A 12,766-nucleotide genomic window follows, 5' to 3' on the forward strand; every position below is an offset into this window, starting at 1 on the left:
AGCGGGCTCGCAACGAACTCGGGCGGGCGTTTCAGTCCAAAATAGAAAACAGATTATTCTATTTTCAGCTACGGTTGTCATCCATGTTTATTGATTTACGCAATGACAAAGAGAAGTTATTTTCGCATGATCAGCACTTAGTTTGATGAACTCTTAACGATAATAAGTTAAGTGTTAAAATTACAGCAGAAGGTACTATCATAAGACTTCAGATACCACCAATTCAAATGTTACCTGTTACATTAAATACAAGCTAATTATGTTAACTAACTAACGTTTGTATGAATGCAGAAAGTAAGAAATTCGGATACCTATTCATAGACATTGTCAGTTGTCATTAGCGTTCACTAGCGTGGTTTAATTACCGCGTGACTAATTACAATTTTTGGCATAGCTTGGCAACTTTAAATTAAAAATTAGAAACTTATCTGAGCGTTTCGAAATATTCCGCATGAGAATATTAGATTCTCACATTAGAAAGTAATAATAATACATATCAATACAGTTTTTTTCTTTGTTCTTTCATCAAATTTCTCACATAGGCCTACGGTCTCACACATCTTGTTCCATGCCTCTAGCTTTTTATTTCTGTCTATATTTTTCACACTTTGAATATCATATCTCGGAATATTTTTGTATTTCGTTAATGAATAGTTCTACATCCCGTTCTTCGATTTCTGTTTCTGCGGGAGCGGGAAAGTCTGCTCGTGTGGCTTGACTCATTGCCAGCAATGGTTTGCCGACCCACTACACCTGTGCGGACTCGCTGCGAGCCAGCAGTCCCCCCAACTCAATTTTTCCCCACTGCGGGTCCGCAGCAGAGTCGCGCGGAGAGTCTGCTCGTGTGGTATGAATGATAAGAACCAATGAATTTCCGGCTCGCGCGGGTCCGCAACAGACTTTTCTGCTCGTCTGAACCGAGACTAAGAGTTTCGCCAACTAACTGAACACATTGGCTTCACCATACACTGTAAAAACAAAAGAGAGTTGCATCTAAATATAACAGGATCTCTAACGCTGATTGGCTGGTCAGAACGAACTCAGTTAATTATAACAAACGTTAACCAAAGTGAAATAAAAAAATGGAATCTTTAGTTTTACGTCCCACGGTTATGCCGGTGAGGCTAAAGGAGACGGTGATGATGAGAAATGAATAAAATGGTGGAATGAAGAAAGTGGGAGGAAACGGGAGAACCCCGAGAAAACCCACAAGCACGGGTTAACCAAAGTGAAACTAAACACCATAAACCCCTTTGCCTCTCTGATCCGGCAGAAAAACAAAATTGAAATAACAATAATAATCAGGATAATAATCATATTTTCTCCTGCTCTAGGTCTCGAAATAGGGTTATTTCAACTGTCTATTTCCTCAACTGGCTGAAATAGTGTCATTTCCTACAGTGCTTATTCTTCTTTTTAATCTGGTGATCATTAACCAAAAGAAGATGGATATCTGAAGAAATTTTTAGATAATACAAGAAAGGCGCGGGGTGGTACATTGCTGATGGCTATTTGAGCTGTTTCTGATAAGTAACGTTGCAGGATATCAAGTAAAATTGTACTTTACTAAATAAAATTGTAAATAATATTGCATGTTTGATACCAATCCAGTTGAAAAGATATATAATCTACGGCTGCACTGTATGAAATGTCTGGTTTACAACCATTTTCTTTTCTAATCTGAATTGTTCTTTATACACAATTTCGGGTGCGTCAGAAAAATGTATACACACTTTGAACCGTCATAGAAACCGTATTTCCAGTGCTACAAGGTTCAATTTCTGGAAGAAAATAATGTTATCTTTCTTCAAAAGATGGCAGCAGAATTGTTGCTCTAGCTGCTCAACTCAGTGGCAAAGAAGTAACTGCAAAATGGTGGACGTACGTTTGAACTTTGAAACTCGGAAGCAAGTAATTAAGTAGTACTGGAAGTTTGAGAATGTTGCTGCGGTTCAGAGATGAGGTATACAAACGTAAACCACTTAATATAGACACACTTTGGAATGAGATTCAAGCGGAGTTTGCAGAAATCCCTTTGGACACGTTGGTACGATGTACGGAATCAGTGGTGACTCGTACTCAGAAAAGTATTGATGCTGAAGGCCGCTATTTTGAACAGTAATCATATTTGCGTGAGAAAGTGCATTTATGTTTCAAACTGGACTTTAAGCTTTCCATTTCCAGTAACTGAACCTTGTAGAAAGGAACATAATTTTTTCATGACGGTTCAAAGTGTGTAAACATTTTTTTGACGCACCCGATATACAGGGTGAGGAAAAGTCCCGGAACGGTTCAATATCTCGCGAAGTATAAAGATCAGTAAAACAAAAATAACACGTGTTCAATAGTTTTGAAAAAGCTATGCAATGATACTAAACACAACCCCCTATCCGCACCCTCTTAGGGGGTACGGGAGTGATATTAAAATTTTAAATGGAAACCCCAATTTCTTATTGCACATTTCGATTCTCCAGAAAAAGTGACAGTGATTTGGCCCAAAATTGAAAACAGTGCCTTCACGGATCACACACACACACACAAATAAATGCAAAATGTTAAGAAAATAAGGTCTCTCGGCCTCGTACTCTGTGGCCATGCGGTTAGCGTACTGAACTATAGAACCAGCGGTCGTGAGTTCGATTCCCGTGCAGATTAACATTTTATGTGATTTTTTACACCCAGCTAATGAATTCATACATTTTAACTTCGACAAAAAATAATGTACTTGTACATATTTGCAAGAAAATACAAATGGCGACAAAAATGGTTTATTTTTGTTGTAAGTAACCCTATTACTAAGAACTACTTCATAAAGCTAGTTTGCAAAACAATCATCGAAATTTTAAATCTATGTAATTTCAAAAAAGTATTAATTGAAGTTAAAACATATAGACTTTATTTGGGGAAATGAAAGAGAGAAAATTGCCTTGAACACGGATCGAATTCACAACCTCTGACTCCGTCAGCCAGTACACTAACCGTACGGACACAAAGCACGTTACTGACAGTTCGCATTTTCATTACGTTTTGCTGCACCATCTTTTATTGTGTGTCGATTCAAACGCCATCTGCGAAGACATTGTTTTGAATTTTGGATCAAATTACTGTCACCTTTTCTGGAGAATCCAAAAATGCAATAAGAAATAGGTGTTTCCATTTAAAATTTTAAAGTTACCTCCCGTACCCCCGAAGGGAGTGGGTATAGGAGGTTGCGTTTGGTATCGTTGGATAGATTTTTTTTAAAAAATAATACGTGTTATTTTTGTTTTGCTGATCTTTATACTTCGCGAGATATTGGACCATTCCGGGAAATTTTTCTGCACCCTGTATAAAAAAGAACAAGGCAGAATCACACCACTTATTCATAAATCTTTCAAATATGAAAGTGCTTAGCAAAGAATTTTAAGATTGAAAAGTTTCACGGATAACGAGAAGTTATATTGGTCAATTGTGCACTTTCTATTAACACCGTCACAACCATGTTTCTCAAATGTATTGTAAGAATTCATATCCCCACACATACTGCAAGTCACATGTTTTCAATACAAACACTTTTACAATATTGGGGGACGCGGTGGCTCAGTGGTAGAGCGTTCACCTCTGGTGCTTGGGGTCCCGGGTTCGATCCCAGCCCCCGCCAAGTGAACTTTGTGGTGGACAAACACCGTGCTCGTGGGTTTTCTCGGGGTTCTCCCGTTTCCTCCCACTTTCTTCATTCCACCATTTCACTCATCTCTCACAATCACCGTCTGTCTCCTTTAGCCTAACCGGCATAATCGTGGGACGTAAAACTTAAAGATTTCATTTTTATTTCACTTTTACAATATTATAAACAAACAGTGGCAGACGACAAGGAGAAGACTAGACCTCCAGGAAGAAACGAAGAGAACTCGGAGAACTACGAAGAAAGCCGACAACCCCTCTACAGATCCTCCCTGCAGAAGGGTGGCTATAAAAGAGGACAACGGGACCAAAAAGTTATCAATGTCTCCCGAGGCAGCAATGGGCTACGGAGACTTCCTTTAATATCTACTCCCGTGGCTGCTATGAGCTACGGGGTGTAATTCTCTTTAAAAGAAAATCCTCTGAGGCTGCTATGAACGATGGAGACATTATTTAATACGTACCTATTCCCAGTGCTACTATGAGATACGGGGTATACCGAATCCCGTCTGAAGCCGCTGTGGGCTAAGAGAAATATTCTTTATTCCGAGGCCACATCCTGTACCGAGGAACTTTGCACTTATTGTAAACTGAAACATTTAAAGGCTTAAAGAAGAGAGTAACAAGAACTTTGCAAATATTTTATAAGGCATTCTTTTTACATTAAAAATGTGAAGGGTTGAAATTCTACATGCATTATTTAGAGTCTAACTACAGAACATTGCAGTTTGTTGTATAAGTTAGTTATATATTATTATTCCTTTCGAAAGAAATAATCCATTTTAATTTAAAGCTTAGTTCATTTGCAAATTTTCTATTATTAACCTCGTAGTTGATACATAAGTCGTACTAGTAGTTCTATCAAATGTTTCCTCCATTTTTAATTAAGAAGAAGAAAAGACAAGGTTAAAAGAGTGTAAAGTAAACAGTTTGTGTTGCTTTCTTCAATCCTAAGATCTTGGGTTCAGATCCCGAGTCCGTACATCCTAATTAGGCTAGCTCATTTAATCAGTCGTTCAAGATTAACAAAAAACGATAGTTTTAAAATATACTTTCAAGATAGTATTTTTTCTCCGACTTTGTTCAAAATTTTCTTTCACCTGCTAATGACAGAGTGAAATGACTTTCCGATTGTATCTGAAACTGAAAGTAAAAGAGTTTGCTTGAGTTCTTATGATCTTACATTTCAAAGAAACATTACGTCTGGCATTATAAATGCTATTCTCCTCAGTAACATGAATCATATTTACAGCTGTAACTGTGGGGAACTTACAGCTGTCTCGTACCCTAAAACAAGCCCACAATAGCTATAAATTTTCATTATTTGAAAACATGATAAATTCTCAGGAGGTAAACAATTTCCTTTTTAAAGCTATTCGCGTAGAATGTATGTCATTCTACAATTGAGTGATCTAGTGAGAGAGGAAGCTATGCCTCAAATCTTAAACATTTTTTTTTTAATTTCTAGTATTCTATTGCCATATGTCATCTACCATGTGAACCACAATCATTCGACATAGGTCCCCTGTTTTCTGCAGCAGATATTCTAAATTCATGAATACGTCCTCAGTGGCATTTTGAGTGAGAGAAGAAGCAATGCCACTTACCGATGATATCTGGTATGGTAATAGAGCAGGCACCAACAGTTGAATAGTAAAATATTACAGAGTGGTGTTGTAATATCCGATGTTAGCTTTCATAACACGAAAACAACTGCTGTGAAATTTGATTCAATACTACCACGAATGCTCTTCTTCAAATACACATATATTGACGTGGAACTCTTCAAGAAGGTGCTATTTTGTCGCTAGAAAACCAGAAGAGATATCATAGTTGGTTATTCTTAAGTGACTACACTACTTAAAAAGTACCACTACTCTATTTAAATGGACGACCCATATCAGCCCTAAAGGTAAAAGATTTTATGGCAATAATACCTTGTAGTCGTCCAGTTTTTCACAGTGTTTACCAAAAAACTAACATCCACAGAAACTACGGACAGCGAAGATACTCCAGGAGACATGCTGTCTTTCTGTAGTTCATATGTAAACTTGTGAAGATGATTTACACTCAGGCAAAAATATTTAAGTCATGTTCATAATTTTTAATGTATTATATAGATTTTTCTACATTTGTCAACTACAAACATGATACCATATATTTCATAATAAATTATATTTACATTAAAATTCATATTTTTCATTTTGCATAATTTACTTAACAATAAGTTAAGAAAAAAAGGTTGACTCTTTACTATACAAAGTATGATGCAAAACGATGCTTTAGAAAACTCAATATATTTCCATTTCTTGTTGAAGTGGCATATCTCCCTCTCTCACCCCTATTTTCTAAATATATGTAAAATATGCAAAAAGTATTAAGGTTTATAAAACATAACGATCTAGAACGTGGGAAGCAGTTAGAAATACAATAGTAAGGATTTTGACATGTTATGCTTAGTTACGAAGCATGACATGATAAATTGATGAGGTCATAACTTTATTATCCTATATTTTTTTTAAAATAAAAATACCATGTCTTAAATTCATTTCACTAGGACTGAACTTCCTATTTTTCTGGGTTTATAGGTCTAAACAAAACATTGTGCTCTTTCCTTTCGAAATTTAGTAAGGAATTATAGAACATGTTTGTATTATGTATACTCTACGTAAGACTATTATTAAAAGCAAATCACGTTAAATCCGCAACAATAAGTAGCTTGTGATTCGCATTTATATTGATCTGACTTTGAGAAGCCATCCGATAAGCTAACAAGCAGGGTTTTCCAAATGTCACACTTCGATTTGCTTGAAACTTCTGGAGTGAATAAAGGAATCAAAAGAAGGACTACGTGTTTTTATGTAGGCCAACGTGAGGGATGAAGGTTTGTAAACACCTCCCTAAAGTGGGAACATAGGGAATATGCCACATTTTAATTCTCAATATGCTTGAAGCTCCTGCAAATCCGCATTGTGCGTTGCTAGTTATGGCCTTACTAAAAGGTGTCGTAATGCTCTATGTTCGCACTTTAAGGAGGCGTTTACCCCCTTCATCTCCCATGTTGACCGATTTGACAAAAAGAAAAAGAAAAAAAGAAAAAAAGAAAAAAAGAAAAAGAAACACGTAGTGTACTTTTTATTAACTGCAGGAGTTGCAAGCAAATCTACTTTCTGCGTGCTAGTTATGACCTTGATAAAAGGTGTCCTATTGTACTATGTTCACATTTTAGGGGGGCGTTTATCCTCTTCGTACCCCAGGTCCACGTATTTGAACCTAAGTTACGAAACGTTATGCTCCTACACATTGGTAATTTTTGGGTATCTCTGCGCGAAAATCGCATTACTGGGTTCTTTAGTTAAAAATTTTGTCACATGGTGACACATTTGTTGATTCCTTTTTCCACGTATTTTGTTTTGTTTCTATGAATACTGAGTCAAGATGGCTTCGGTTAAGCGGATGACAAATAGCCAAACATTTTTTCCATTATTTTCAATATTTTGAAGGTAATACTTTTATATATATAATACTTCTAGAAGTAGTGGCAATTTTATATATTTTGATCTGTGTAGTAGTATTTCGGCTACAGGTGTGTTTAGTGTAGGTCCACAAATGTGGACCTGAGGTCTACAAAACAAATTCTTAAGAAAGCAGAGGTGACCACAAGGGCGGGGCTATGACGCAAACTGCGTCATTGAAATGTTGGGGGGTTAAATATCTATATAAATATGTTTAAGGGGGGTGTAAAAATAATCGAAAAGATTTAATTTTCATGGAAGAACACCTACGGATAACACAATGCTTAAAATTTTTCTTCTGTCCTTTATATATTTTATATGCGTTAAAATTCGTTGCATCAGACCAGATTGATATTTGAATTAGTTGGTTATAGTAGTTTTTTTTTTAATGTAATAGCATTTTAAATGTTTTATAGTGACAGCAACTTCCACGTATCAGGAGCCTCAGATAAGATATTCGTTATCCTGGGCCGCTATCTTGAAACTGTTTCAGGATTTCTTTTTTTCTTCTTTTTAACTTTTGGCATACTGTAAGTTTACCTGAATTTTAGCCAGTGTTCTTTGGATTTTGCTTGCTGAGAGCTGTCTGTGCTTCGCAGGAAGATTTTTTTTTTTTTTTTGAACTTAAGATTATGGGTAGTGGAACAGGCGATTTGGCAAGAGAAAGTGTTTGTACATAACATTTAAATTTGAATTGTCATAATTATACGATCAGGCTGGGAGGGGGATAAGTCAGACAGTTGGGGGGGTGTCATGGACATAACGGGGGTGGGCGCCACTGAGGAAAGTATCCCTCATTTCGAGATATACAATAAAAATGATATAAAATGTATTAAGTTATACAAAATAAATTAATAGCATATATTACATAAATATTTTATCACCGCATATATGTACAGATGTTTTCCATTTGAGCGGTGATATGGCTGGGCATAGGGGGTACTGGCCCCGAACTTCAAATGTTAATAGGATTTTTTTTATTGTACGCATAACATTTAATTATTTAAATTTTCCAAAATTATGTGTCTGATGCCAGCATTATTGAATGGTTACATTACTGCTGAAATCAAGTTGGGTATTCAATGTTGGAGGATTAGGGGGACGGGGGAGCAAGACCAGAGGCATTTTCCTAATTTTGAAAAAAGAAAAAAGAACGCCAGGTACTAAATTATTATTATTTTGATGCTATGTACATCTAAATAAGTATTAATTCAATTTGCCTGATTCATATCTAATACTCGTGTGAACTTCAAGTTGAAACAGGAGGGAAAGGTACCCACAAAATGATCATTGGTGTCATATTGTGGTATATTTCAATTTAGATTTTTTTTATCGTGTCGTCGCTAAAACATGTTGCATTAGACTAAATCATGAAATTTCTATCTTAATTATTCTCTTAGGTTTCTGAGTTGTGTGTAATTTCTAACAGTGGCAGGTTTAGAAAATATTTTGGGAAGGGATACTTCTTTTTTGTTGCGTAGGCATACTCTTTTTCTTTTTCTTTTTCTTTTCTTTTCTTTTCTTTTCTTTTCTTCTTCTTCTTCTTCTTCTTCTTCTTTTTTTTTTTGAAATTCCGGAATTTTTGAAACAGAGCGCTTCAGGTTTACCTTCATAAACTTGACTATGTTTAGTTGTTATTGTTTTTGTTTTTCTTAGAAATACCGGAAAATTGAAGAGTTTAGTCCGAACACCCCCTGCCCCGTAAATCCGCTACTGGTGGTCAGTGTTACAATAACAATCGATTGTGTTTCTTCCTACTTATATGAATAAATTCTATTATTTCTTATTTCAGTTGTGAAGCTGGTCGATGATCTTGAAATAAAGAACCTTCTGAAAATAGAAACAACGACCTAATCGGTTTTATATAATTGCAGAGAGTTTTCCTGTACTAAAGATAATTTTTGTTCATGTATGTCAGGTATTCACTTTAAATCAACACTATACATTCTGGGCTCCAAGTAATAGGCAACCATAGTTTTAGAACCCTCAATGTACTTTGAGTTTACTGCAATAACAGTTTTTTTTTTTTTTTTTTTGTAGTACAGAAAACCAATTTGTACCCCCATGCGCTGAGTTTGCATTACATTCAACAGAATGTATTTATCGTGTTAAATGGAAACATAATAAATTGAACATATAATATCACATAAGCATGTTTTAATACTTCTTAAGGACCAAGGTCCCCGTGTGTGAACCATCAGCTACTCCCCTATGACGTAAACAAGCACAAAAATTCATATTCTTGTTATGTTCAGCACCTCATAGATCTTCAACAAAAAAAAAGTGCAATTAAAAATTATTGTTGCGCTTTCCAGAAGCCAGGACCGAAGAGGTTAATCGTAATATTAAAAAAAAAAAGTATGCCCTACTTTTATTCATTTATTTACTCCAGGGGCTTCAAGCAAATGGAAGTGTGACACTTGGAGAAACTTGCTTGTAAGTTGTGATACAGAGTAACAATTCCCAATTGACTGCAGATTTTCCTAGGATAGTTAATAATAGTCCATGCGCTTTCTAATAAACTCATGTTTAATACCAGCCATATCTAAAAATGCACGGTGTTGCTAAGTTAGAGTTCGTATTTCTGGCCATTAAAATAAATAAATAAATAAATAATATTTGTCTTTCTAAATCCGAGTCAGACTCTAAATTAGGCTTTGAAAATTATTATGTTTTATACTTTAAACCATTATTTCCCAATCTGTGGTTCCCGACCCCCAAACGATCCGTGGAACATTTAATTTTATTATGTTCTCAAACCTGGAATTTTTCTAATGCTTATACAATAAATACTTTTAGGTAAAACTTTCGGTTTGATTTTTCTCCGTGTTTTCCTCAATGATATTACCAAGCTCTTACAGAGGACCACTGTCAAAACAGGTTTGAAATCATTTCCTCAATCTAATATAAATAAAATAAAGTATTTGTGTCTCTGTCCCTCTGTGTGTCTGTGTGCGCCCTGGAGACCAGACGAGTGGGCCGAGAGTTACCAAGTTTTGGTCACGGGTACCTTGATCTAGACCAAGACGAAATAGTTTTTTTTTTTTTAAATTCGAACCGCGGGGGGTCTCAGGGGGGACGTTTACTCCATTCGGCTTCGGGCCTTGGGTCACTGAGGAGGATACCGAGACGCAAAACTAATCCAAAATGACCGGTATTAGTGTGAAATCCATAGTTTTCGTGGTCACTAAGATGAATGCTGACACTCCAACAGGTGTTGACTTCCAAATACATCGGCTAGGGGCCAGAGACGTTTTATTCTTTCAAGATTCGAACCAGGGGGTGTCAGGGAGCGTTTATCGGGATATTTAAAAGTAGTAGAAAATTACCGATATTTTTTCCTTTCGTTCTTTATTTTGTTTACATAGATAAATTATCCGACTCATACGAAGAATGGGTATTTCAGCTAGTCTTGAATAGCCTTAACTTGAGTCTTCAAGGTACATCCATATGTTACTGTGTTTTTTGTGAAGGTCAATATAAGTGCAATGTACTCGTCTTTGTATTGATATAAAATAACATAGTTACTATCCATTGTTACAATAGAACAGTTATTTTACTGTTGATGTGTCCAACCCTATCTAAAAAACTGTGAAACGTATGATGAATTTTTCTTTTTTGTTTAAATGTAGGGCTTATATATGAAAATAGACAGATAAATGACTTCAATAAATATAAGTGAATTAAAAAGTAGTATGTTTGATTGGTAAATACAAATACATGTATCCACTCACTGGCAAGAACGAAAAAGAAGAAGCACCCAGAAGGAATAAAGGGAATGAAATGAAACCCCATGGGTTACAAGGTCATTCAACTTCATTGTAATGCTTACAAAAGCAGATCAATATGACAACGGATTTGGTTGTAAAACTGTAATACGTGTTAGGTATCAGTAAGTTGTAGCAGCTCTCGGGGATGGATACATTTGATGAGGCTTGGAATTGAGTTGTAGAGTCGTCTTAGTGTTGCCGGAGGAAATTCAGGCCATAGCTTCTGTAACTGCGGCTCAAGGTCTTGCAGATCGGCACAATGGGGCGGATTTGTCGTCCAAACTGGTTCCAATCTTGTTCCATTGGAGATAAATCAGGTGACCTTGCTGGCGGAATAACTTCAACATGACGGAGACAGCCCGTAGACGTTGCCGTGTTTGGCTGAGTGTTGTCTTGCTGAAATATTGTACCAGCGTGCTCTTGCAGGAGAGATAACACATGAGGACGCAGAATCTCAGCTAAGTATCGAAGTGCCGTCAAGGTTCTGCAAGTTACTATGAAAGGTGACCGAAAGTCATACGCGATGGCTCATCGTAACATGATGCCAAAGGCAACACCAATGTGCCGTTCCGTGATATTGGCTGGATGTCACCATTCCCTCCGCTTCCCCCGCCCCAAACGCACACGATGGTGGTCTGTCGTAATAGAGAATAGATCCTCATCACTGAACACGATCCGCTGCCATTCATGAGATTTTCATGTTGCCTGAGAGCGACACCACTCCACACGCTATAGTTTATGCACTGATGTTAATGACAACCTATGCAGGAGACGGTGAAGCTGCAATCCAGCTAGTATCAGTCGTTGGGGTAGTATGTGAGACGACATATAATGTTTTTGAGAGTCCATTACTTTTGTCCGGATGGCAGGCACAAATGTCACAATGTCACATAATGCTTCACGCACAATGGGACGTTGCTCCACTGTTATAGTTTGTTTTGGGTTTACGTCGTGTGTTGGTGCTTTCACGTATCTACTGGCCCAAGATCAGACCACAGTGACATCAGAATACCTCACATATCCCTCCAGAGACTCAGTCGGTCCTGTGCAATCCCACGATGCGGCTCCTTTTGAACGTTGTCAAATGCTGCTAATGCAACGAGACATTGTGTGTGTTTCTTGACGTTTCTGCACTGTGCTGACTCACTCTATCACGCTTCACAACTGACAGACAAAATCAGGTCTGAATTCCTGACTGCTGACATTGCTGGCCTCTTGTGGTCATTTGCGATGTCTTTGATCTTTGGAACTCCTACTGTTTACATACGCCCCATAGCACTACAGATCTGCCGAATTGCAATTGAGTTGGAAGATTCCTTCTTGGTGCTTTAATTTCATTTGTCAGTAAGTGCAAAATCTAAAATTGCAACAGAGTAAGACTTGATCCTAATTTGAGTATTATGAACTGCGTACTTACCTTTATACCCTGATAGTATACAGGAGATATCCCGTAGAATCCGCAGAAAAAATGATTTGAAATGGACGGGGCCAACACTGCGTCTGTGCAGCTTTAAACTGACACCGATATGTATGCGCTATCTCACTCAGGAACTGATTTACCTCCAGGACTCCGCTGAGAGGAATTGTTCGCCAAGTCAAATAGTCATGTAAAAATTGCCAGTTCACATGCGTTAGACACTGCTGATGCTTATCGCTTTGTTCCCGGGTCCACACAATTAATCGCCGTATAAAACTTCTAATCTGGTCCTGCTTATTGAGGTACTGAAAGAAATTGTCCGACATAACTAAAAAAAGAAAGAAAGAAACCACTTTTAAAGAACCCTGAATATAAGATTAAATGTATATAGCATACATAGG

The 12,766-nt window shown here is 37.0% G+C and overlaps 1 protein-coding gene across 2 annotated transcripts in view; it reads right to left on the bottom strand.

Annotated features, from left to right (window-relative positions):
• Positions 1 to 12,766, bottom strand: part of LOC145674534 (uncharacterized) — a 123,109-nt gene that overhangs the window by 29,100 nt on the left and 81,243 nt on the right. For both annotated transcript variants that reach the window (XM_081744690.1, XM_081744691.1), the window contains exon 4: positions 12,366 to 12,693. The gene's annotated coding sequence lies outside the window, so the exon portion shown is untranslated. The remainder of the gene's footprint in view (positions 1 to 12,365; positions 12,694 to 12,766) is intronic.

Source organism: Thermobia domestica, chromosome 17 (genome assembly GCF_964235325.1).
Source record: "Thermobia domestica chromosome 17, izTheDome1.hap1.1, whole genome shotgun sequence".
In the NCBI taxonomy this organism is placed as follows: domain Eukaryota; kingdom Metazoa; phylum Arthropoda; class Insecta; order Zygentoma; family Lepismatidae; genus Thermobia; species Thermobia domestica.